The following is a 23,261-nucleotide window of genomic DNA, read 5'->3' on the forward strand; positions in this document are numbered from 1 at the left end:
TGTCTTAAAGTCTATTTTGTCTGATATGAGCAATGCAACTCCTGCTTTCCTGTCTTGTCATTGGCATGAAATATCTTTTCCCATCCCCTCAGTTTCAATCTATATGTGTCCTTTGCCCTAAGGTGAGTTTCCTGTAGGCAGGAGATTGAAGGTTTTGGCTTTTTTATCCAGTCTTCCACTCTGTGTCTTTTGATTTAAGCATTCGGTCCATTGACTTTTAAAGTGATTATTTATAGATATGTATTTATTGCAATTTTAAACCTCGTTTAGCAGTTGACTCTATGTTTCTCTTTTTTTTTTTTTTTTTTTTTTTTTTGTTTGGATGGCTTACTTTTTTTTATGCTTGAGTACTTCTCTCTTCAGTTTTTGTGAATGTAATGTTCAGTTTTGATTTGTGGTTGCCCTGTTTTTTAAGTATGTTAACCCCTTCCTCTATATCTGTTTGCTTTAGCCTGATGCAACTGACAAGGGCTTCATCTCTAAAATATACAAACAACTTATACAACTCAACAGCAAAAAGCCAACTACCCAATTGGACAATCGGCAAAAGACCTGAAAATACATCTCTCCAAGGAAGATACACTGATGGCCAACAAGCACATGAAAAAATGCTAAACACCACTGATTATTAGAAAAATGAAAATCAAAACTATTATTAGATAGCACCTCACACCAGTCAGAATGGCCGTTATTCATAAGTCCACAAATAACAAATGCTGGAGGGGGTGTGGAGAAAAGGGAACCCTCTTGAACTGATGGTGGGAATGTAAGCTGGTGCATTCACTATGGAGAACAGTATGGCGGGAACTTAGAAAAATATGCACAGAACTACCCTATGACCCAGCAATCCCACTCTTGGGGATATATCCAGATAAAACTTTCCTTAAAATAAGACACATGTACCTGCATGTTCATTGCAGCACTATTCACAATAGCCAAGACATGGAAACAACCCAAATGTCCATTGACAGATGACTGGATTAGGAAGATGTGGTATATATACACAATGGGATACTACTCAGCCATAAAAAAGGACAAAATAATGCCATTTGCAGCAGCATGGTTGGAACTAGAGACTCTCATACTGAGTGAAGTAAGTCAGAAAGAGAAAGATGAATACCATATGATATCACTTATATCTGGAATCTAAATATGGCACAAATGAACCTTTCCACAGAAAAGAACATCATGGACTTGGAGACTTGTGGTTGCCAAGGGGGAGTGAGTGAGATGGATGGGGTGCTTTGGGTTAATAGATGCAGACTATTGCCTTTGGAATGGATTAGCAATGAGATCCGGCTGTGTAGCACTGGGAATTATGTCTAGTCACTTATGATGGAGCATGATAATATGATAAAAAAGAATGTATACATGTATGTGTAACTGGGTCACCATAGTGTACAGTGGAAAATTGACAGAACACTTTAAACCAGATATAATGGAAAAAAATAAAAACCAGTATTAAAAAAAGAGATATGAAATTAGGAAGTCAAGTAGCTTTTAAAAACTTATTTTTAACTGCTGAAAGAGATTGAAGAGCTGAGGCAGTTGGCTGAAATGTCTTAGGGTCAACAGAGTAGGTTTTTTTCAAGCATGGTTGAAAATAGCAGTGGGGAGAAAATAAAACATTTCATTTTTGTAGCTAGTTATATAGATTTTTCAAATATTGCATTAGTGTGAGTTTCAAAAACATTTGTGGGGCTCTGTATTCCTTCCTGAGTTTCACAGCACCATCTGGCCTTCTCTTCCTTAAATCTGAAAACCTTCCTTCAGAATTTCACATAGTGCAAATCTTTTGGCAACAAATTCTTATAGTTTTCTTTTATATGACAGTATCTGTTTTTGTCTTCATTCTTTAGAGATGTTCTCTCTCTAAAGATGGCATTCCACTAGCTTCAGGACTTCAGGATTTGAGGATAAATCAGAGAACCTTAAATCATTGCTTCCCTCTGTATGATATTTTGTTTTCCTCTAGAAAAAGATTTTCTCTCTATCTTCATTTTTAGCAGTTGACTAAGATTGACTGGGTATCGTTTTCTTTGTATTTATCCTTCTTGGGCTTTGCTGAACTCCCTGAATGTTTAAATTTGTCTTTCAACATACTAATACCAACAATACAAATATATTTCCCTACCTATCAAGCACTGCTCAGTATTGAGTTTTTGAGGGTTTTTTCTTTCTTTTCTTTTTTTTTTTCCTATGGAATTCCTAGGCTGGGGTCCAATCAGAGCTGTAGCTGTTGGCCTATACCACAGTCACAGCAATGCCAGATCCAAGCCACATCTGCAACTTATACCGCAGCTCAGAGCAATGGTGGATCCTTAACACACTGAGTGAGGTCAGGGATCAAACCTGCTTCCTCATGGGTACTAGTTGGATTCATTTCCACTGTGCCACCAGAAGAATTCCCAGTACTGAGTTTAAATATTTATTTTTTGTGTTACTATTTCTGTTAGAGAACTGGACCAATAAAAGCTGTCTGGCCATTTCCTAAAGAAAGATACTTTATTGACTTTACATGCTGTCTATATAGTAATATAATACCGAATATCAAATATTTAAAACTCAATACTGGGCAATGCTAGATAGGGAAGTGTATTGGTATTGTGCCTAATAAAGATTATTTCAAAGCTTTCCATTCAAATTATCACCATAATAACTACAATAATAGTTAATTCCCATTGTAGGCTTAGGTTTGCCAGGTAGTATTCCAAATGTTTTATATGTATTAATTTATTGAATCCACAAAAATATCACAAACAGGCATATACTACTATTGACTCAATTTTAGAGATGAGATAACTAAAATTTAGAGAGCCTAGGTCCAAGATCAATGAGTAATAGAACAGCAAACATTTACACTTAGGTGGTCTATTATTTACAGGGTCTGTATTTAACCAGTATCTTACATTGCTCTGATATTTTCCTAGCAGGTGATTAAACCTCTAATTTCAGTAAAAGGAAGTTTAACTCACATTGTTTCTAGCACAACTTGACAGTTTTAAATATTCCTCAAGTTCACTAAAAGCACTAATCTAAGATAAAGAGAAATGGGGAGGAGTTCCCTGGTGGCTCAGTGGGTTAAGGATCTGGCATTGTCACTGCTATGGTGCAGGTTTAATCTCTGGCCTGGGAACTTGCAATACTTTATTTTCATTGCAACTGGCTACAAGCACAACCAAAAAAGAAAGAAAGAAAGAGAGAGAGAGAAAGAGAGAAAGAAGAAAGAAAGAAAGAAAGAAAGAAAGAAAGAAAGAAAGAAAGAAAGAAAGAGGAAGAAAGAAAGAAAGAAAAAGAAAGGAAGAAAGGAGGAAGGAAGGAAGGAAAGAAAGCGAGAGAGAAGTGGGGAAATAGAGGCTCTGTGCATATGAATATTTTTTAAAAAAAAATTTATTGATTGATTTATAGTGTTCTGTTAATTTCTGTTGTACAGAAAAGTGATACATAGATATACATTCTTTTTCTCACATTATCCTCCATTATGTTCCATCACAAGTGATTAGATATATAGTTCCCTGTGCTGTACAGCAGGATCTCATTGCCCGTCCACTCCAAATGCAAAAGTTTTCCTCTACTAACCCCATATACCCTAAACATTCCACTCCCTACCTCTCCCCCCAGCAAACACGAGTCTGTCATACATGTCCATGATCTTTTCTGTTTTGTAGATAGATCATTTGTGCCATATTTTAGTCTCCACATATAAATGATACCATATGGTATCTATCTTTCTCTTTCTGACTTACTTCACTCAGTATGATAGTCTCTAGTGCCATCCATGTTGCTGCAAATGGCATTATTCTGTCCATTTTTTATGGCTGAGTAGTATTCCATTGTATATGTGTACCACATCTTCCTAATAAATTCATCCATAGATAGGGATTTAATTTAGATTATTTCCATGTCTTGGCTAGTGTGAAGAGTGCTGCAATGAACCTATTGGTGAATATATCTATTTCAATTAAATTTCTGTCTGGATATATGCCCAGGAGTGGAATTGCTGTGTTGTATGGTAGTTCTATATTTAGTTTTCTGAGGTATATTTCCATGTTTTTTCCATAGTGGTTGTACCAATTTACATTCCCACAGACTGTATAGGAGGATTCCCTTTTCTCCACATCCTCTCCAGCATTTGTTATTTGTTGACTTGTTAATGATGGTCATTCTAACTGGTGTGAAGTGGTACTTCATTGTAGCTTTGATTTGCATTTGTCTAATAATTAATGAGCTTGAGCATTTTTTCATGTGCCTGCTGGCCATTTGTATGTCTTTGGTGAAATGTCTCTTTAGGTCTTCTGCCCATTTTTCAATAAGGTTATTTGGGTTTTTGTTGTTGTTGAGTTGTATGAGTTGTTTGTCTGTTTTTGGAGATTAAACCTCTGTTAGTTGAATCACTTGTAAAAATTTTCTCCCATTCTATGGGTTGTCTTTTTGTTTTTTAATGGTTTCCTTTCCTGTGCAGAAGCTTTTGAGTTTAATTAGGCCCTATCAGTTTACATGTGTCTTCATTGTCTTTATTCTAGGAGGTGGATCAAACAATATGTTGCTGTTATTTATGTCAAAGTGAGTTCTGCCTATGGTTTCCTCTAGGAGGTTTATAGTGTCCGGCCTTACATTTAGGTTTTTAGTCCATTTTGAGTTTGTTTTTGTGTATGGTGTTAGACAATGTTCTAATTTCATTCTTTTACATGCAGTTGTCCAGTTTTCCCAGTATCATTTATTGAAGAGACTGTCTTTCCTCCACTGTATGTTCTTGCATAATTATAGATTAATTGATCATAGGTGTTTGGTTTATTTCTGGGCTTTCTATCCTGTTCTATTGATCTATATTTCTCTTTTTGGCCAGTACCATACCATCTTGATGACTGTAGCTTTGTAGTAGAGTCTGAAGTCAGGGACCCTGATTCCTCCAGTTCGATTTTTTCTTTTCAATATTGCTTTGGCTATTCGAGGTCTTTTGTGTTTCCATACAAATTTTAAGATATTTTGTTCTAGTTCTATAAATAATGTCATTGGTAATTTGACAAGGATTTCATTGACTCTGTAGATCGCCTTAGATAATATAAAGGAAAAGAAAAGAAAAAGAGAGAGAAGTGGGGAAATAGAGGCTCTGTGCATATGAATATTTTCTGAATGATGGGATAAGTGGCTTCTTGAGAGTTAAAAAGAAAATGAGAAAGTTCTTATTTTAAAAATCACCTCCATCATCATGATCTTGATGAACTTGGACATCACTACATTTGATTTTAGAGATGAAGAAATGTTTGTTAAAGTCACATTAAGCATCAGTCTATTCAACAAGCATTGGCTAAGCTTCAATTATGTGTCAGAACATATAATCAGGTATGTTAGGCTGTGAATACATGGAAAAAGTAAAAAAAAAAATCATGCGCGGAATAACACAGAGATAGGTAAAAAATTCAGATATGTGGGTGTCTGATCCAGAGGAATGAAAGTGGCTAAATTAAACAAATGGGTATCCAAAGCTTTCCACAGAATACTAGCTGGTAGGACTTGATTTGCTTTTACCATCTCAGTTAAAAATCACTATTACTTTTTGAAAGCAACACAGGAAAAGACAACCATTTGGCTTTTAATGAATATTTCCAGGGTTTTAAATATTTCTCTTTTTTATAAAAAAGAACTGTCTCCTCCCATGTAATCATTTCTTATCACTTCCATTAATTCTGGAGGCTTTTATTATTAGGTTTAAGAAAACAGTTTAAGATGCTTAAAAACAGTCATTTTTAAAATGTTAGATAAGTGGAAAATACTCTATATATTCTACTGCACAATGAGAAATAACACTTTTCAGAGTTCCTGTTATGGTTCAGTGGTTAATGAAACCAACTGGCATCCATGAGGAGATGGGTTAGACCCCTGGTCTCTCTCTGTGGGTTAAGGATCTGGTGTTGATGTAAACTGTGGTGTAGGTTGCAGACACAGCTCAGATCCCACTTTGCTGTGGCTCTGGCAGAGGCCAGTGGCTGCAGCTCCAACTGGACTCCTAGCCTGGGAACCTCCATATGCCACAGGTGTGGCCTTAAAAAGACAAAAAAAAAAAAAAGAAATTACATTTTTCCACAGACCAAATGAAAGATATTAATTTGAATTAAATGATCAAACAAAAAATACAATGGAGGTTAACTTTAGTACAATATGTTTCTAGTACTATTTGAACACTAACACAAATTCAAAAGACCAATTTCAACCTAAAAATGTTTCCAAATACTCTGTTCCCCAAATATGCATACAAAATTATTGAAATCAAAGTAATCATGAATGGTGAAACTTTTTTAATGCAAGGGTATGGGTTTCTTAATAAATTAATTGATATTTAATAATAAAATATATTTTAGTAATATTTATTCAATTGAATCTAAGATTATTTCATTATTCTGGTATAGTTCATGGCTATGACCAAGGGGAAAAAAAAAAACTAACATTTTTCTCAAAGCTGGCAGAATGTTGAGATCATGGAGTGGAGTATTACTATGCAAAGAAGCTATACAAAATCACATTGTACAATCTAATGTCATGAATATGAGGTTTATTTCATTTTATCAGTAATTTAACTGATATCTGTTTGTCTCTATAAAATATAGTGCAAGGTGCTGTAGAAGATAAATTGATGACTCAAATATAAATATTTCCTTCAAGATATTTAGAGATTAATAGCAAAGATAAAGAATACTTGTAAATTAAAATAGCAGTATACTTGAGGCCTCATGTAAATAACAACAAATCAATGGTAACAATTATGTTAGAATACTGCCAGGAGCTATCAGTACTGAGTGCTTCTCTGCCAAGGACTGGTAACTCTTGAGAATAACCATCAAGGTCAACCCTGATATAGGTCTGAGGGAAGCCACCAGTGGTCTTTATTAAAACCCAGCATGTGATAATGGAAAAGGACTCTCTTCAATGAGGGTCTCACTCAATGCTCAAGAATTATTCTGAGCTCTTGGTTAAGAATTCTCTAGAAGGATCTCTTCTCTAGTACCTTAGTACCCTAGTACCCTAGATTGGACTGAGTATTCTCTTTTCAATACTTCCTCTCTACCTGATAAAGGTATTTATGTTAGTGAGATAAGAACAGAGAATAGACCCTTGATTGAACAAGAATTTCATAATACCTCAAAAAAAACAGCTCTCACTTAGCAGCTTGAGTTTGAGAAACACCATCATCTTCAGTGTCCCAAAGAGAAAAAAAAAAATAGAAGACCAAAAACCAACCAACAAAACCACACATGTCTCTTGGCATTCTAAAAATTGACCAAAATACTGATAGAAACTTCTATCTGCCATTCTTGCTCTAAACATTCCCCTTAAGATCAAAGTTTCTGGAAAGCCCCCCAGAACAGATCAGAAACAGAACCAGGAATTCATTCATTAACTTTATCTTTTCTTCTATTTCTTCTTTTACTCTACAGGTATTTACTAGGCAGCAAATTCCCAGAGAAAGTGGTCCATCAGCTGATTTTTGAAGAATTTGCAAAAGACACCTGGGTTTTGTGGTGAAGAATTTCATACAGAATACGTTCATGTGGAAGGCATGATAAGTTTAAGAAACAATAGGTAATCTAAAACATCTTGAACCATAGCCATGTTGCATGTGTGTGAGGCGCTGGTGGGGGAAAGTGCTGTATGTACTTGTTGCTGGTTACAGTGACACTAAACCATTATGGGCCTTACTGCTATGTTTGAGTTTGGGATTTCTCTTAAAAATTAGAGACATTGAATGATGTTAACAAGAAGAGGTAGGAAGAATCTTCCATTTTAGAAAGAATTCCTCTAGAAAAGCCTGAACAATAACTGATGCACAATAAATAATTTTGAATGAATTAATGAATAATGGTCATAGCTAATTCAAGGACAAATAGATAAAAAGACAACTATAGAGAAAACTAAGTAATACATTCTTTATAACTTGAAAAATGATTGAAGTGTGTTTTAAAAAATGAGAGAAATCAAGTATGTCTATGTGAAAAAAAAAAGACTGAAACAAACCCTAGGTTTCTTGTTTAGGGCTTTTAAATCATACCTACCCATGTGGACAATACTATATTTTGGATACACAAATGTAGATGCTATCTATCCATAAATGGCATTTACTGAATCTACAGGGGCACCTTGGGTACTATAGAACTTATTTAATTTAGCCTAGACAGTCTTTCTACAACATCTTAGATGAATTTGCCATTTAAATCATGTCCTCAAAATTTCTAGCAAAACTGGCATATTGTCCCATCAAAAACAGCTGTTTTGATTCAAACAGTTCATATAAAAATCAGCAATACAGACTTAGCAATAGCATCAGAAAAAAACAAGCCACAAACAATCTACAAATGGTAAACAAGGCTCTTTGTCTATTTTTAACATTTGTTTTAATATCAGTGATCAATGGCAACACATTTTAAAACAAATAATCTTCTTTTTTCCCTAAGTTATTTTCAAATGCAAATCTCTAAAACCACTCTGAGGCAAGCCTTTGGAATGTTTCAACTTAATAAACTCCAGCTGCCTTTAAAAAAAAAAGTGATTTAATCTTACACTATTTGCCTGAACCTCTTCTGAATTTAAGATGTAATTGAATTGGTCCGGAGTCATATTACAAAAGAAAAACTCTAAGAGGATTTTGGAAAAGGGAGATGAAATGTTTAAAATTATGTTTTAGTTCATTTGGAGGACAGCCATATAGACTTTGAAACTGTCATAGCATTAAATTCTGAGCAAGCAATCTCATAGTACATTTGCAAACCTAAAAAAAAAAATTCCTACCGTAATTTATTTTTAGTTTTGAAAGAGATGGGAATGGAATATGTTTAGTTTTGTCAGCATTTCACCTAGAGATATCAAATGCTATATTCCTGTATTTATATGACTAGGTTTTATCTACTGTAACGGAGAAGGCTAAGCATGTATATAGAAAGACTTCAGCCAACATTTTGTTAAGATAGAAATTTATTATCCACTGATAATCAGGCCCCTCAATCATTTTCCTTGTACATTTTGTTAATATGCTCATTGTTTAAAATTTTGTATTTTGAAATTATTTTAGAATCACATAATAATTGCAAAAATAGTATTAAGAACATATCATATATTCTTTTTTTCTTTTTAATGGCTGAGTATTATTCCATTGTGTATACAAAATATATTCTTATACTATTTTTGCAATTTTTCTGTAATTATAAAATAATTTCAAAATAAAAAAGTTTTAAAATAATGACATTTGCAGCAATATGGATGAAACTAGAGAGTCTCCTACTAAGTGAAATAAATCAGAAAGAGAGAGACAAATGCCATATGATATCACTTATATCTGGAATCTAATTCACGGCACACATGAAACTTTCCACAGAAAAGAAACTCATGGACTTGGAGAACAGACGTGTGGTTGCCAAGGGGGAGGGAGTGGGATGAACTGGGAATGTGATTGGGTCACTTTGCTGTACAGTAGAAAATTGACAGAACAGTGTAAACCAACTGTAATGGAAAAAATTAAAATCATTTTTAAAAAAGAACACATTGTATATCCCTTAAACTGTTTCACTATGTTAAAATATTATATAACCATAAAAAATTATCAAGAAAAGGAAATACAATACAACATTGTTAGCTAAATTATAAATCTTATTCAAATTTTGCTAACTTTCCACCTAAGTCCTTTTACTATTGCAGTGTCTCAAAATGTATTTAGTTGTAATCATCATCAGTAATATACACATCTTATATCCCTTGATATTACAGATATCAAAGGACTCCATGTTATGCTTTTTTTTTTTTTGAGAAAAATTTGTAAGCTCGATCCAGTCAGAAGGAAGCATCAATCTTACCCACGGTGAGGAACATTTGAAAAAAAGTGACTCCCCAGTGTTCTTCAAAAGCATCAAGTTCATGAAATACCGACTTTTATGCCAGTTGCTTTACAATATTACCTCTCCTATCTTCCCTGTATGTCTATGAGTTAAAATTACAACTATCTATGTGTTGCAGCGAAAAACTGAGTTCGAAAGAGGTTACTTTCATTCCTGGACTATACAACTAATTATAGGTAAAGCCACAGTTAGCATCCAGGTCTATAAATTCCTAAACTACTGATTTTAAATTCTATCAAACTATTCTTTGAGGCAATATTTTATTGAAATTCTATTTACGTAAAAACAAAACAACACACCCTACTTTATATTATAAAAGATTTATTTTTCAATAGTTCTAATAAATTTGGAGAAGCTGTGTTTTTGCCTGGTAGCTGTGAATAAAACAAATATAATTCAACAGCCAGCCTTGTAGGAAACTGACCAGTCTTCATGGTTATAAATCTTCCAGCTTCCTCATATGAAACAGTTATACAATCCTTTGTTACCCAAACTTTTCTGTTGTACAAATCCCACTGATGTGACAACTTGAGATCAGCTGCTGATTTGACTGGGGACAGTCTGACCAATTGCCAATATCACTGAAGCTGTGGGCATTGTTTTGCCTAAGAAGTGCTGTGTTCCTGAATTCAAATAGATTCGCCCACTGAATCATTATGAATTTTTATTTACAGTGAATTTCCTTGAAATTTTACGTTCTAAAAATAATGTAAATCTTGAAAAAAAACAATTAGATAGCAGATGCACAGAAAAACTAGAAATAAGAGTATCTACATCCAATTTTTATTCCTAAATCAAACCATCATTCATTCATTCTAATCTAATGTTAGGCCTGTGATCATTTTTTTTTAATAAATAAACTTTATTTTTTAGAGTAGTTTTAGGTTCACAGCAACTAACCTATTGTACAGAGATTTCCCCCCCACACACAAACCTCCTCAACTAGGTACATCCCACAGCATAGTGGTACATCTGTTAACAATCAATGAACCTACATGAATACAAACTTACTACCTAAAGTCCAGACTTTACGTTAGGGCTCATTCTTGGTGTTGTACATTCTATGAGTTTGAACTAGTATATAATGAAATGTATCCAACACTGTAGTATGGGGCAGAATAATTTTACTGCCCTAAAAATCCTCTGTGTTATGCCCATTCATCCCTCTCCCAAACACTAATAACCGCTAATCTTTTCTTATTACCTCTGTGGTTTTGTACTTCAGAATGTAATATAGTTGGAACTACAGAGTATATAGCTTTTTCAGATTGGCTTATTTTACTTAGCAATTTGTGTTTCAGGTTTCTTCATGTCTTTTCATGGCTTGATAGCTCATTTCTCTTTAGCAGTGACTAATATTCTATTATCTGGATATACTACAGTATATTTATCCATTCCCCTACCATTGGACATCTCGGTTACTTCTAAGTTTTGGCAGTTATGAATAAAGCTGCTATAAGTTCTATGTGCAGGCTTTTGTATGGACATAAGTTTTCAATTCATTTTGGGTAAATACCAAAGAGCACTATTCCTGTTATATGGTAAGAGCATGTTTAATTTTGTAGGAAATTTCTGAAGGGTCTTTCAAGGTGGCTATACCACCCATGATCATATTTTAAAATGAACAAATGCTCTCTATGATAATTATTTCCTCATTTTAAAGAAAATCCAAAAACTCACTGTAAATTTAAGGGTTGTTTGCATGTAAACCATACATACACCCAGCTCACTCAAAATCAATTGGGTCAGAATCTTTGAAGAGCGGCATCCAGACACTGATATACAGTTTAGACTCTCCTTGATTCTATTAGGTAGTTAGGATTGAGAATCCTTTATGTTAATTATCCGGGTAGCCACCTAATCATCCTACAGCATTACATGAATGCAGTGCCACCACAGCATTTGTATTTATACTTATATTTGTGGCAAATGATCTATTAACATCATGATATTTAACTTTTCATGCATTGGTAAGTATAACTGGCTGTCATTAGGGCGCTCTGTTCTATTATAAAAACGACAATTGCATAAAGGAAGCCATTTATTCATGTTGAATTAGTTTTCCAGTTGTAAAAACAAAACTTCTTTTGCGCTAGTCATTTACAGCTAAAAAACATTTTCATGGAAACCACACTGCAGTTTAACAAATGACTTTTAAAAAAAATGACTTGTAATCACAAGAACAGCACAAAGTAAATATATTGCTCTTTAATTGTTCCTGGCAACTGAGAAAGAAACAGAGAAATATTTAATATGAAAATGAAGAGATTTTGGCAAGTGAGGATTAAATGACCTTTTGAACATGTTGTACCAATAATATTTCACAATGTATGAAAGTGGAGGAGAACTGAATCATTGAACATCTCATGGTTACAAAGGCATTTACATCTCAAAAGACTATGTTGTTAGAGTTAGTACTATCTAACTTGAATGTAACCTATCTATGTACTAGTTTGTAATAAACTGTTACTGGTTAATGCAAGTGTATACAACAAAGATGCCAGGAATACTAGCAGAGATACTAAGGCAGATTCCTTCCTGAGACACTAGGAATTCTCTGATGTCCACCTTTAGTTCACAAACTCCCCAGTAGCCTTGAAAACACTTCCTCATGCTCCCAGAAATCCAGAAGTGCCAGCCATCCTTTCCATCCTTCTTTCCCAAGGGGTCAAACTTCTCTCACACTTCCTGGCTCACTCCCCATTCTTTCTCATAGGTGTTTCTCTTAATGAAATTCTTCCATGTTCATCTGGCTTCTGCTCCTCAGAGGACCGAGTTTAACACATGCGGCAATAAAACATAGCATGATGGTTGAAAATGGGATTTTTTTTCCCTTACAGCAGATGCCATTTATCATATTAATTTGATGAAAATTTTAACATCAAATTGTTGATTTTCTTTATTTATAAGTAAAAAAGTGTTTAAACTATCTTACATCACTACTAAAAATAATGAAGGGTTTCATTTTTCCTCTAAAACTGGTGTGAATGCCATTCAAGTTTGAAAAACTGCCTCAAATAAATATTAACTCACTACAATTCTCTGTAGCCAATGGGGGGTAAGGGAAGTAAACTTCCACAAGTTTATCAAACTGACTTAAAGTAAATTGTTTTTCAGTTCAGCTATACTACCTCCAGACACTAAGTCATGCACTGTGGTGAATTCTCTCTCCGAGAATTATTCTGAGTCGTGCATGCACCCCTACTAGGATTCAAAACCAACATCAACTGCTAATGTGTGTTTTTACTAAATGTATCAGCTCCACCCAGTCTTGCTCATTCACCACAACCCAGTTTTTAAACACTGCTCAGATCCCTGCTTCAACCATTTGTGCCCATTTTGGCTGCTTTCTCCAATAATTTAGGAAAGCCTAGAGGCCAATAAACAAGTAAACTTGGACAGCCACAAACCACAGTGCCCCAAATCTAAACTACTGAGTTTGCTTACTTAGCATACCTCAAGCTGGGGCAAATCCATTGCTAGCCTTAGCTGGAGGCCTCCAAAGAACCTCCTGAGAGTGCTCGGAAGGGACCACATGAACATATGTAAAAAGTCATAGCCTCCCTTATCAAGGACCCTGCAGTGAACATTAGGCACATTTCTTCAATTGCTCCATAGCTCTATTATCTTTGCTACCATTCTTAAAAGTTCTTCAGTACCTTTGGGATCTAACCCACTTTTAATTTTCTAGGACAACCAGGGTTAGGGAGATGGATATAAGGAAAAACACAAGATTCTTGGCATTTCTCTCCTTGTTGCTTTTCAAGTGAGGCTTTCAACAAATAAGTGAACAGAAGCAGAAATACAGACACATTTTCAGTATTTTCCATCACTGAATAACTCCACAGTGTGGAACGTACCATTAGGGGACTGAGTCCTTTTATCTTTACATGCCATAGAATCACCTGGAGAGCAGAGGGTGATAATTTGCAAAACTAGACGGCAGTAGTACAACTAGGAGATTGGCATTGGTTCAACCCATGTCCCAGACTAGTTAAAAGTGCTCTGGGGGTAGAACTGAAGCACCAGTCATTCCAGGTTACTCCAAGTTTCAACCACATTTAAGATCCATTACTCTAGGTCTAAGACATTTGTTCTCAAACTGTGTCAGGCATTAAAATCATCTAGACACTTGTTAATACAAAGATTGCTGGGACTTACCCCTCATTTCTGATTACCAACCTAAGTAAAGAATTTGCATTTCTAACACATACTCAGGATATTGATGCTGCTGGTCCAAGGGGTTTAAAATCCAATACTCTAGGAAATTCTGTTTTCCAGAAGCTCTATCAAATCACACTTTTGCTTATATTTTATTGGCAATGACTATGTCGCCTGGACATCTCTAGCCACAACCAGAATATTAAATATTTTCTTTGAGCACAGTATTTCCCCAAATAAAAACAGAATTATCTTAAGAAACAAGGGGAGAATTGATATCCGTGAGGTCAATACTTACTAAAAAATTAATGTCACATGAACATAAACATGGTTATTTTTGTGGCATTGGAATAACTTAACATTTATGGAGCCTGGATGGCAGCCAGTATCTACCGGCACAGGCTCTTCAACCACCTGGGCTCTGTCCATGCAGATAATGAAGCTCTGGACTAAAAACTAGAAATGTCTGCTACAGAAATGTACTGAGGTGAACCACTATGCCCTAATTTGTATGACCTGTCCATTCTTTAAAGGAAAAAAAAAAGGTTCATATTCAGCAACTTTAGCAAGTGTCAATTTACATGGGAGCTGGTATGATGAAGAGTTAACTTCTAATGGCTAAGCTGCATCTTTCCAAATGTATCAGATATGTTAGCACTTTAATCTGATCTGGTTTCAATCATTTTTTTTTCTTATATACCATTTCCTTCAGATTATTTTTTTCCTCTGATGAGATCTCATAGAATTCCTAGCTAACACCATGTAGCTTTAAAGTTTTAGAATCATTGCCAGTAGATTAACTGAGTGGCCGACTGAGGGAGCACATACCAGTATAAAGTGTTCTAAAACCGCTAATTCTTCTCTTACCTCTGCACACTGTGCCCATTTGGAATGTCTGCAATACTTCTCATTTTTGTAATGGTTGAATCTGAAAGGGAAGTGGGCCCTGAAATGCCTTGGTGCAGAGCAATTTTAAAAGATTTGAAAGCTTTTCCCTTCAAGCCACAAAATGTGCTGAAAAGCTTCTGATCACTTGACTTTATTCTATCCCACACAGATCTGACCAAGCTGCCATTCTGTTAGCCCCATATACACTGAAAAAGACCTATCTTTAATCATTAAGATGTCCCTATTGCTTCAAATGACTCTACTGCTCCTACTGCCCCTATAAAAGCTAAAATTACTTTCTCTTGAGAAGGTCCAGGCCTGTGATTTCCTATACCAAGAGAATGGGGTCTGTCAGTCAGTAAAAATTACATAAAAGCAATGGGTTGCATTCAAAATATGTCTTATATAAATAAAATGTAAGGACCTCCTATGTATATCGGTCTCCTTTGCTGAAAAAAAAAAAAAAAGATATAGTAATCACCAGAGTCTTTATGACATTATTGTTGTTATTCTCTGGGTGACAGCAGATAGCACATTGCTGGGAAGATGAGCAGTTAAAAAGCCATACTCAATGGCCTTTGGTCTGTGGCTGTGGCTGCTATTTCCAAGGCCTACCATAGGGTGAAGGGCTACATCTTTGTTTCACAGACTACTTAAATCTTTGCTCAAAATTGGCCACCCTGGCTCTAATTCCAACTACTGCGAGGGGCCCTCCAAGTGCTTTGGGTTTTGATAGAGTAGCAGGGGCTTTTTGGTAAATACCCTCATAATCAAGGATCAGTAAATTCTGCATTAGATAGGATAGTTATATGTCCAGAAACACACAACATTTAAAAGCATATAATCATGTCATCATTCCCTTCCTATCTTCATAAAAGTGAAGTTGTAATGATTTGCTGTACATGAATCAGCTAATTCCTTTCACACACATTGTTGTAATAGGTCTTTTAACAATTGATAAAGAAAACATCACACCACCACTTCAATTAGAATTAGTTCAATTAATTCACCCCATAAATGTTCAACACGTATTTATTGAGTGTCTACTACATGCAGACTCTGCCTATTGAAGGTGGTGCAGCAGTGAACAAACCAGTCATTTCAGTTCTCAACAAGCTCACATTTCTCTCGTAAACTGACTTATAAAGTACAAATTTAATCATCTATGTTTCTTAATGAAGTTCTTTCAATTATAGAATGAATTTATTTCAGGCATTTTTCTAACTGTGGTGGGGAAAAGTAAGCAACTGAAAAGACTCTTGCCCTAGCATGACTGTACTCTTCTTTTGAGTCTATTTTACTTTAGCGTCCTTTACTTTCTGATCCTTGGCCCTCAACCCAATAACCAGAAGTTAGTCAATTCATCCCTTATTTATGTCTATCCCTTTACTAGATGTTTTTGAATGCAAAGAAATGACCTCTCATGCATAATCCATGCCCATCCCTAATATTCCTCCCATCTCACACAGAAGATACAGGAGTCCTCATCACCGTGAGAGTTTAAGACATGGTGGTTGAATGGAGAGATAGATGGACGAGTGGGTGGATGCTTAGCTGCACCCAGGGAGAGTGCCTATTTGACTGGTGCTTTATTAAAGTCACTGCCATAGCTTATTTAGTCCACATGGCTTCCTCATAAGTCCAAATCTATTTCTTCAGGTTTTGAAGGACTCTGTCAAAGCAGGTCCTTCAGGTCCTCAGGTCCTGTGACAAATCCCAGGAAAAGGAGATAATATTTTGCCATGAAGAAAAACTCTTCACAGAATCTGGAAGACATCTCAGAACATCCAGTTCAGTCTTACTGTTTATAGATTAAGAAAAGGAACTATGAAAGGTGGAATGTTCCACCTGAGGTATATTGCTGGCTAGACACAAAACAATGGCTAGAACCTATTCTTCTTTACTTCCAGCCCAGGGAGCTTCCCAGTGCACAATATGGACCACATCTGTAAACAAGGCAAAGCGAGGTAGCATCATGAGGATGCCTTCAACAATTCACTGTAAACATGAGTGACAACAGTTCACCATGACTTCTGCAAGAAGAAAAGGTCTGGGCAGGTCAGGGAACCTTGAATTTATATTTGCTTAAAAGGCTACAGAATGTTTACTTAAAATGTGTAGCAGATGCTACATCTTTCTATCTGCCTTGATTATGCAAGTGAAACTGAAATTCTCTGTGGCCTTGTCCTATGTAGCAATTTAGTTGTGTTTAGTACACACCCAAAGAAAATTTTTAGAAACAGAACAAAATAATAATCCTGACAAAAAACCTGAAGTTTATGAGCATCAAGTTATTACTGAAACCACATTGGATATTCCTTAATTATAACATAAGCACAAGTTTTAACACAGTGAGGCACTTGGAAAAAAGGGAGTAATGGCAAAGAGGAACATTAAGAAGAATTATCACATATGTTAATGAATGTCATTTCCTTTCTTATGTAAATTAACAGTGAGGATGTATTTCATTTGTTTGTTTACTCAACATGTATCACCCACAGATGGAGCAGACTGTATGATTTGAGAAGCAAATAGGAAACTCTGCTAGCCTCCAAACTAACTTACACAAATCGTGGCATAAGAAAATCATTCCCTTGGGCTTAAAAGGCTGATCTCAAAAGTGCATATAATTTGGAAGTGTTATGTCATAAAATCACATAATTAAACCATCAGTAAGTTTATAACAGTGCACACACATTTAATGAGATGGCACAAAATAAAATTGCCAATTTTCTCACTGGTAGAGTATGTTTCTTGTTACCCTGGGCCTGATCACAGCTCAGCAAGCTCCACATTGCATAAGTTACAGCATACTCTTCCTTTTCCCAGATAACTTTTAAGATGCCTCCAGTTATAAGTAAAGGGATGATATATAACTCAAGCTGGCCTCTTGCCCCAATATTTATCTCAGATTTTGGCCTTTGTAACTGAAAGATGAAGAGGACAAGCGAACATCTTGTTCCTGTTCTATCACTGAACAAAGTCATGAGGTTGACTTTTACTGGACCAAATTCCAACACATGACATTCCCAAACCAGTTACTGTGGCCCTGGAGGATGAACTGTTCTGATTGGCTAGAACCGACTGTGGCCAACACCTAGAACTGAGATGATGTAACTGCATAGAATCAGAGATGTGTCTTGCTGCCATGACGACCACAGAGTGCACTATGCTCCATCTTATAAAGAGATAAAAGTTTTCATGGTAGATGGGAGAATAGGAGAAAAGATAGTTCAGAACATGGTGCAGTGCCTGAAGAGGATAAACATAATTGGATTCTAAATGGGAGCCCTGCAGTGCCAGATTAATACATCTCTAAGTGGCAGAAGAAGGGTAAATGGTTGTTTTTAGTTGAAAGAATTTCACAGAGTTAACAAGAGCATTTTTTTTTTTCTGCACGAATGCAGTAATTACAGATACAGTCTACAAATCTCTTGCTCAAAGATATTAGCAGTGGATGGCAAGTAGCAAAATATTCACATTTCCTCTAAATTCCTTTATGAACACAATGCAAACTGAATAACAGAGGACCACAGGTTATTTACATCATTCTGAGTGGAAAAAAGATAAAGAATTAGAGTTCCTTTCAACCTAATGACATCACTCTGATCCCTGTTTTACTTTTCAAATGTGACCATTTAAGAGCATAGTTATAATTGTCTTTAAAATTGAGGTGTGTTTGTTTTGCGTCCAAAATCTTTAGAGCATAAAGTTTGAGCCTAAAAATTACTGCTTCTTTTCTTTCATTTTGTCCTGTAAGACCATCACATACCCTCCCTTCTCAAGTCTCTCTACCGTAGATCTCTTAGTTACCATAACATCATAACATTTTTATGAGGTTAATTCAATGTAATAAATGCTGCAGACAGAAATCAGAAGTACAGAATGGTAAAAAGTGCATTATGCTTGAAAAATGTAAAGCCTATAATTCTAACTAAATGTGAACTTTGGTGAAGCCATTCATTTTTTAGGGCTTCAGCAGTGATTTCTTTCCAAGATGAGAATATTAATAGCTTACCTGTCTAAAAGCAGAGAAGTGGACAAGATGATCTCTTGATTCCCCTTTAGAATGAAAATATCTATTATTCTTGGGGAAAAGTCAACAAATGACACTTGTGAATGACATGGTAATAATCCTATGATATTTCAAAATGTTAGTATTAACATAAGTGAGCTATTGGTGTATTCATTGACAGTAAACAAATTACAACTGCAATGTAAGTTAGCAAAAGGGCAGCTTTCATTTTGAGATTTTTTTTGTCCTGTGCCTCAATCAATCATTCTTCAATTTGGAGATTGTTTTAGCTGTAACTTTTTTTGTGATATGTCAGTATATAAGATAGAAAATGTAGCTGTAACCAGGACCAAAAACTTATACCAAAGTGATGACCTTTCCACTACTCTACAAATGCACCGAATATTTAAAATTAATATGTTAGAGGGCATTGCTGTGAGCTTGATTACTCTTTTGGGAAAACTTCTTTTGTATTTAACTGTTTCTTTCATTGTCCTAAAACATGTGTTCAGTGTTAGGATCTGTTGATGTAACCATTGTTTTAAGGAGTTTTTTTTTTAAAAAAAAACTGAATAGAAAGCCATTTATTATAGAAGGGCTATAAATACAGCATGATATTAAGAAGAAAGTAATGAATCCAACCTGGCCTTTAAGGATGTAGAAGGCTTCGAAGATGGGGCATATGTATTAAAAAAGAAAGTCCTAAAGGGTAAGTAGTAGTTATTCTAGTTGGAGGGAGAGGTTTTAGGAAAAGAACTCAGCCAGCATGAAGCCTTGAAGAGAAGACATGGGAAAACACTACAGGAAAACCACAAAGAGTATCACATGACTAATATGCAACATTTTATTTAAAGAATGAATTGCTGATCCTACTCTTGGGTATCTGGACTAAATGATAATTCAAAAAGATAGAGTTCCCTTGGGGCCCAGAGGGTTAAGAATCTGACTGCTATGGCCTGGGTTACTGCAGAGGTATGGGTTCAATCCCCAGCCTGGTGCAATGGGTTAAAGGATCTGATGTTGCTGCAACTGCGGCTTGGATTCAAATCTTAGCCTAGGGAACTTAAATATACCATGGGTGCAGTCAATAAAAATTTTTCACAAAAGATAAATGCACTCCTATGTTCCTAGAAGCACTCTTCACAATAGCCAAAACATGGAAACATGTAAATGTCCATGGACAGATGAATGGATTAAGAAGATGTGGTGTATAAAGATATATATACACACATATATTATATACTGTGTGTGTGTATGTGTGTGTGTGTATGTGTATATATATATATATATATATATATATATATATATATATAAAATATATAATGGAATACTACTCAGCCATAAAAAAGAATAAGGCCATTTGCAGCAACATGGAAACAGACTAGATTCTCATACTATGTGAAGTTAAGTCAGAAAGAGAAAGGCAAATATCATATGATATCACTTATATTTAGAATCTAAAATATGGCACAAATGAGCCAATCTACAGAACAGAAAGAGACTCACAGACAGAAAACAGACTTGTGGTTGCCAAGGGGTAGGGGAGGGAATGGGATGGACTGGATGTTTGGAGTTAGTAGATGAAAACTATTACATTTAGAATGGATAAACAATAAGGTTCTAGCACAGGGAACTACATCCAATCTCCTGGGATAGACCATGATAGAAAATAATATTTAAATAATATATATATTATATATGTATGACTGAGTCACTGCTATACAGCAGAAACTGGCAAGACACTGTAAATCAAGTATAATTTAAAAATGTTTTGAAACATTTTTAGAGAGCATGAAGGAAATGGTGAATGAAACTGAGAAGCTAGATTATAAGGGACCTTATAACCATGCAGTCAAGTTTTAATGTGAAGACTATGGGGAGACATATGGAGTCCAGACAGCCTCCATCCCAGAAGGGAATGCAATTTGTTTCTTTTACCTCCAGTATATGATATCATCCTTCAGTCCCTTACACCTCAGTAGCCTCGAGTCACACTGCACACAGGTAAATCATCTTAGTCTCATTTGACCCATATGAGAAGAAATGTGCCTATTTTCTCATTTATAGCTCTGCACATCTCCCTTTTGAGGAAGAACCCATATAATTTGATTCCAAGTAGAGTAAAATATAAATTCAATTCTCCTGGAACTTCACTTTGAATGATAATGATTATATAATATCTCAGCAAAGTGTATTGTTTTTGTTATATCCACATAAAGTTGATATTCATAATCTGAGCAGTAAGCATCCTTTGTAAATACCCTTGCTTCTAGCTGCATTCTCATAAAATCTATTTTAATGCATTTCCCCAGGGCTATAGGCAAACAATACAACCCCTGCTTTTGATAGGGCTATGAAAGCGGGAACAAATTATGCTGTATAAAACCAGAGGGCAAAGTGAAAAGCTGTAGAATGAAAATAAACACTCAGTTGTATAACCATCAAAGTGTTTTTGTTTTGTTGTGTTATCTTTTAATCTTTGACTTATCTATTTAGAGAAGAGGGTTGCTGTATTAGACTGGCTTATTCTCTCTCATTATTTTTATTAAACCACACTGTAATTTCCATTTTTACCCTTCTTTACACTTACTGCTACAGGGAATGTTGAAGGTAACCTTGAATTCTATTTTGTCCTTTAAGGAGAGAGAGTTATCTTCTTGTGGAAGTTTTGCGAGGGAGAATAACCAAGTTTACTTTGGTTGCTTGAGCAGTCTTAACAAAGTCACACGTATCTCACTATCTAACACACAAACCCACTGCAGACTTCATCCATAGGAGTACCTACTCCTTTCCCTCTGCTTGATGCTTGGGGTTCCTTTTCAACAGGCAGCGCCCTTGTGAAATGAAAGTCACTCCTCCGAGCTTCCTGACCTTACGTCATTCTCAGTCACACCTGCACCTAGTTCACGTTCAGTCTTAGATTTTGGTCTCCCCAGGTGGCCTAAACATCTGCAGACTGAACACATCCTTACACCCTCCACTCCCACCATACAACTGATCCCGCTTCTCACCAGCTGCCTTATGTCAAGTCTAAGATACACAATTTGCTCATTTAAAAATGTTTGAAATCAGAATCTGCCCAACAATACTACATGGCATCTTAACATTATTGTTGCCAAGCAGAAGTCTTAATAAAGGTGAGGAAGAATTTAGTCCTAAATATCCATATTGTTGAAGAGTCTTAATTGGCATAATATCTCTGTATACATAGTAGATACATTCCTTAAAAACTGACTCTAGGAGTTGCCATTGTGGCGCAGTGGTTAACGAATCTGACTAGGAGCCATGAGGTTGCGGGTTCAATCCCTGGCCTTACTCAGTGAGTTAAGGACCTGGCATTGCCGTGAGCTGTGGTGTAGGTTGCAGACGCAGCTCGGATCCTACATTGCTGTGGCTCTGGTGCAGGCCGGCAGCTACAGCTCTGATTAGACCCCTAGCCTGGGAACCTCCACATGCTACGAGAGCGGCCCTAGAAATGGCAAAAAAGACAAAAAAAAAAAAAAAAAGACAAAAAAAAAAAAAAAAACTGACTCTAAAGTTTAGGATAATATACCCTCATTTTTCCATTTATTTGAAAAAATAGGGAAAATAGGGTCATATTCAATAATATGTCAAAGTCATTCTAAGTATATTTCTAATGCAATACCAGTTTTAAAATGAAATGTTAACATCCCAGGAAAAGTCAGAAGATAAAAATACTAAAACTAAAAATATGATGATCAGCAGATGAGGAGGTGGAAATAACACATCCTAAGCTTTCATAATTTGACTTTAGTTTTTCACCTGCTTACAAACCACATTTACACTTCCAATTTTAGTAATTATTTTGCATTCTTATTTTTCACTCTCTTCTATCATTGCCATTTGGCTTTCCTCAAACTATTCTGACCTCAGTCAGTCGTTCAATGTCTAAGAAAACTCAACAGCTAAACAGGGCATTGAACGAGAGGCCCAAATAGATACAAGTGGAGTTCCCTTTAGGTGTAGTAAATTAAGGATCCAGCATTGTCACTGCAGTGGCTCAGGTTGCTGCTGTAGCATGGGTTCAATCCCTGGCCCAGCAACTTCCACATGCCAAAAAAAAAAAAAAAAAATCCAAGGAGTTCCCATCATGGCTCAGTGGTTAATGAACCCAACTAGTATCCATGAGAACACAGGTTTGATCCCTGGCCTCACTCAGTGGGTTAAGGATCCAGCATTGCCATGAGCTGTGGTGTAGGTTGCAGATACAGATCAGATCCTGAGTTGCTGTGGCTGTGGCAAAGGCTGACAGCTGCAGCTCCAATTCGACCCCTAGCCTGCAAACCTCCATATGC

The 23,261-nt window shown here is 35.8% G+C and overlaps 1 long non-coding RNA gene across 7 annotated transcripts in view; it reads right to left on the reverse strand.

Moving 5' to 3' along the window:
• The window catches only part of LOC106504343 (uncharacterized), a 796,860-nt gene that overhangs the window by 313,523 nt on the left and 460,076 nt on the right, over positions 1 to 23,261 (reverse strand). The window contains exon 4 of one of the 7 annotated variants that reach the window (XR_014809724.1): positions 18,949 to 18,992. The exons of the other annotated variants lie outside the window; for them this stretch is intronic. This is a non-coding gene — a long non-coding RNA (uncharacterized LOC106504343). The remainder of the gene's footprint in view (positions 1 to 18,948; positions 18,993 to 23,261) is intronic. 7 annotated transcript variants of the gene reach the window in all.

This window comes from Sus scrofa, chromosome 7, assembly GCF_054392235.1.
Source record: "Sus scrofa isolate SSC_HxYL_T2T_F1_AM1 chromosome 7, Sscrofa_HxYL_maternal_Yorkshire_Landrace_v2.0, whole genome shotgun sequence".
Classification (NCBI taxonomy): Eukaryota; Metazoa; Chordata; class Mammalia; order Artiodactyla; family Suidae; genus Sus; species Sus scrofa.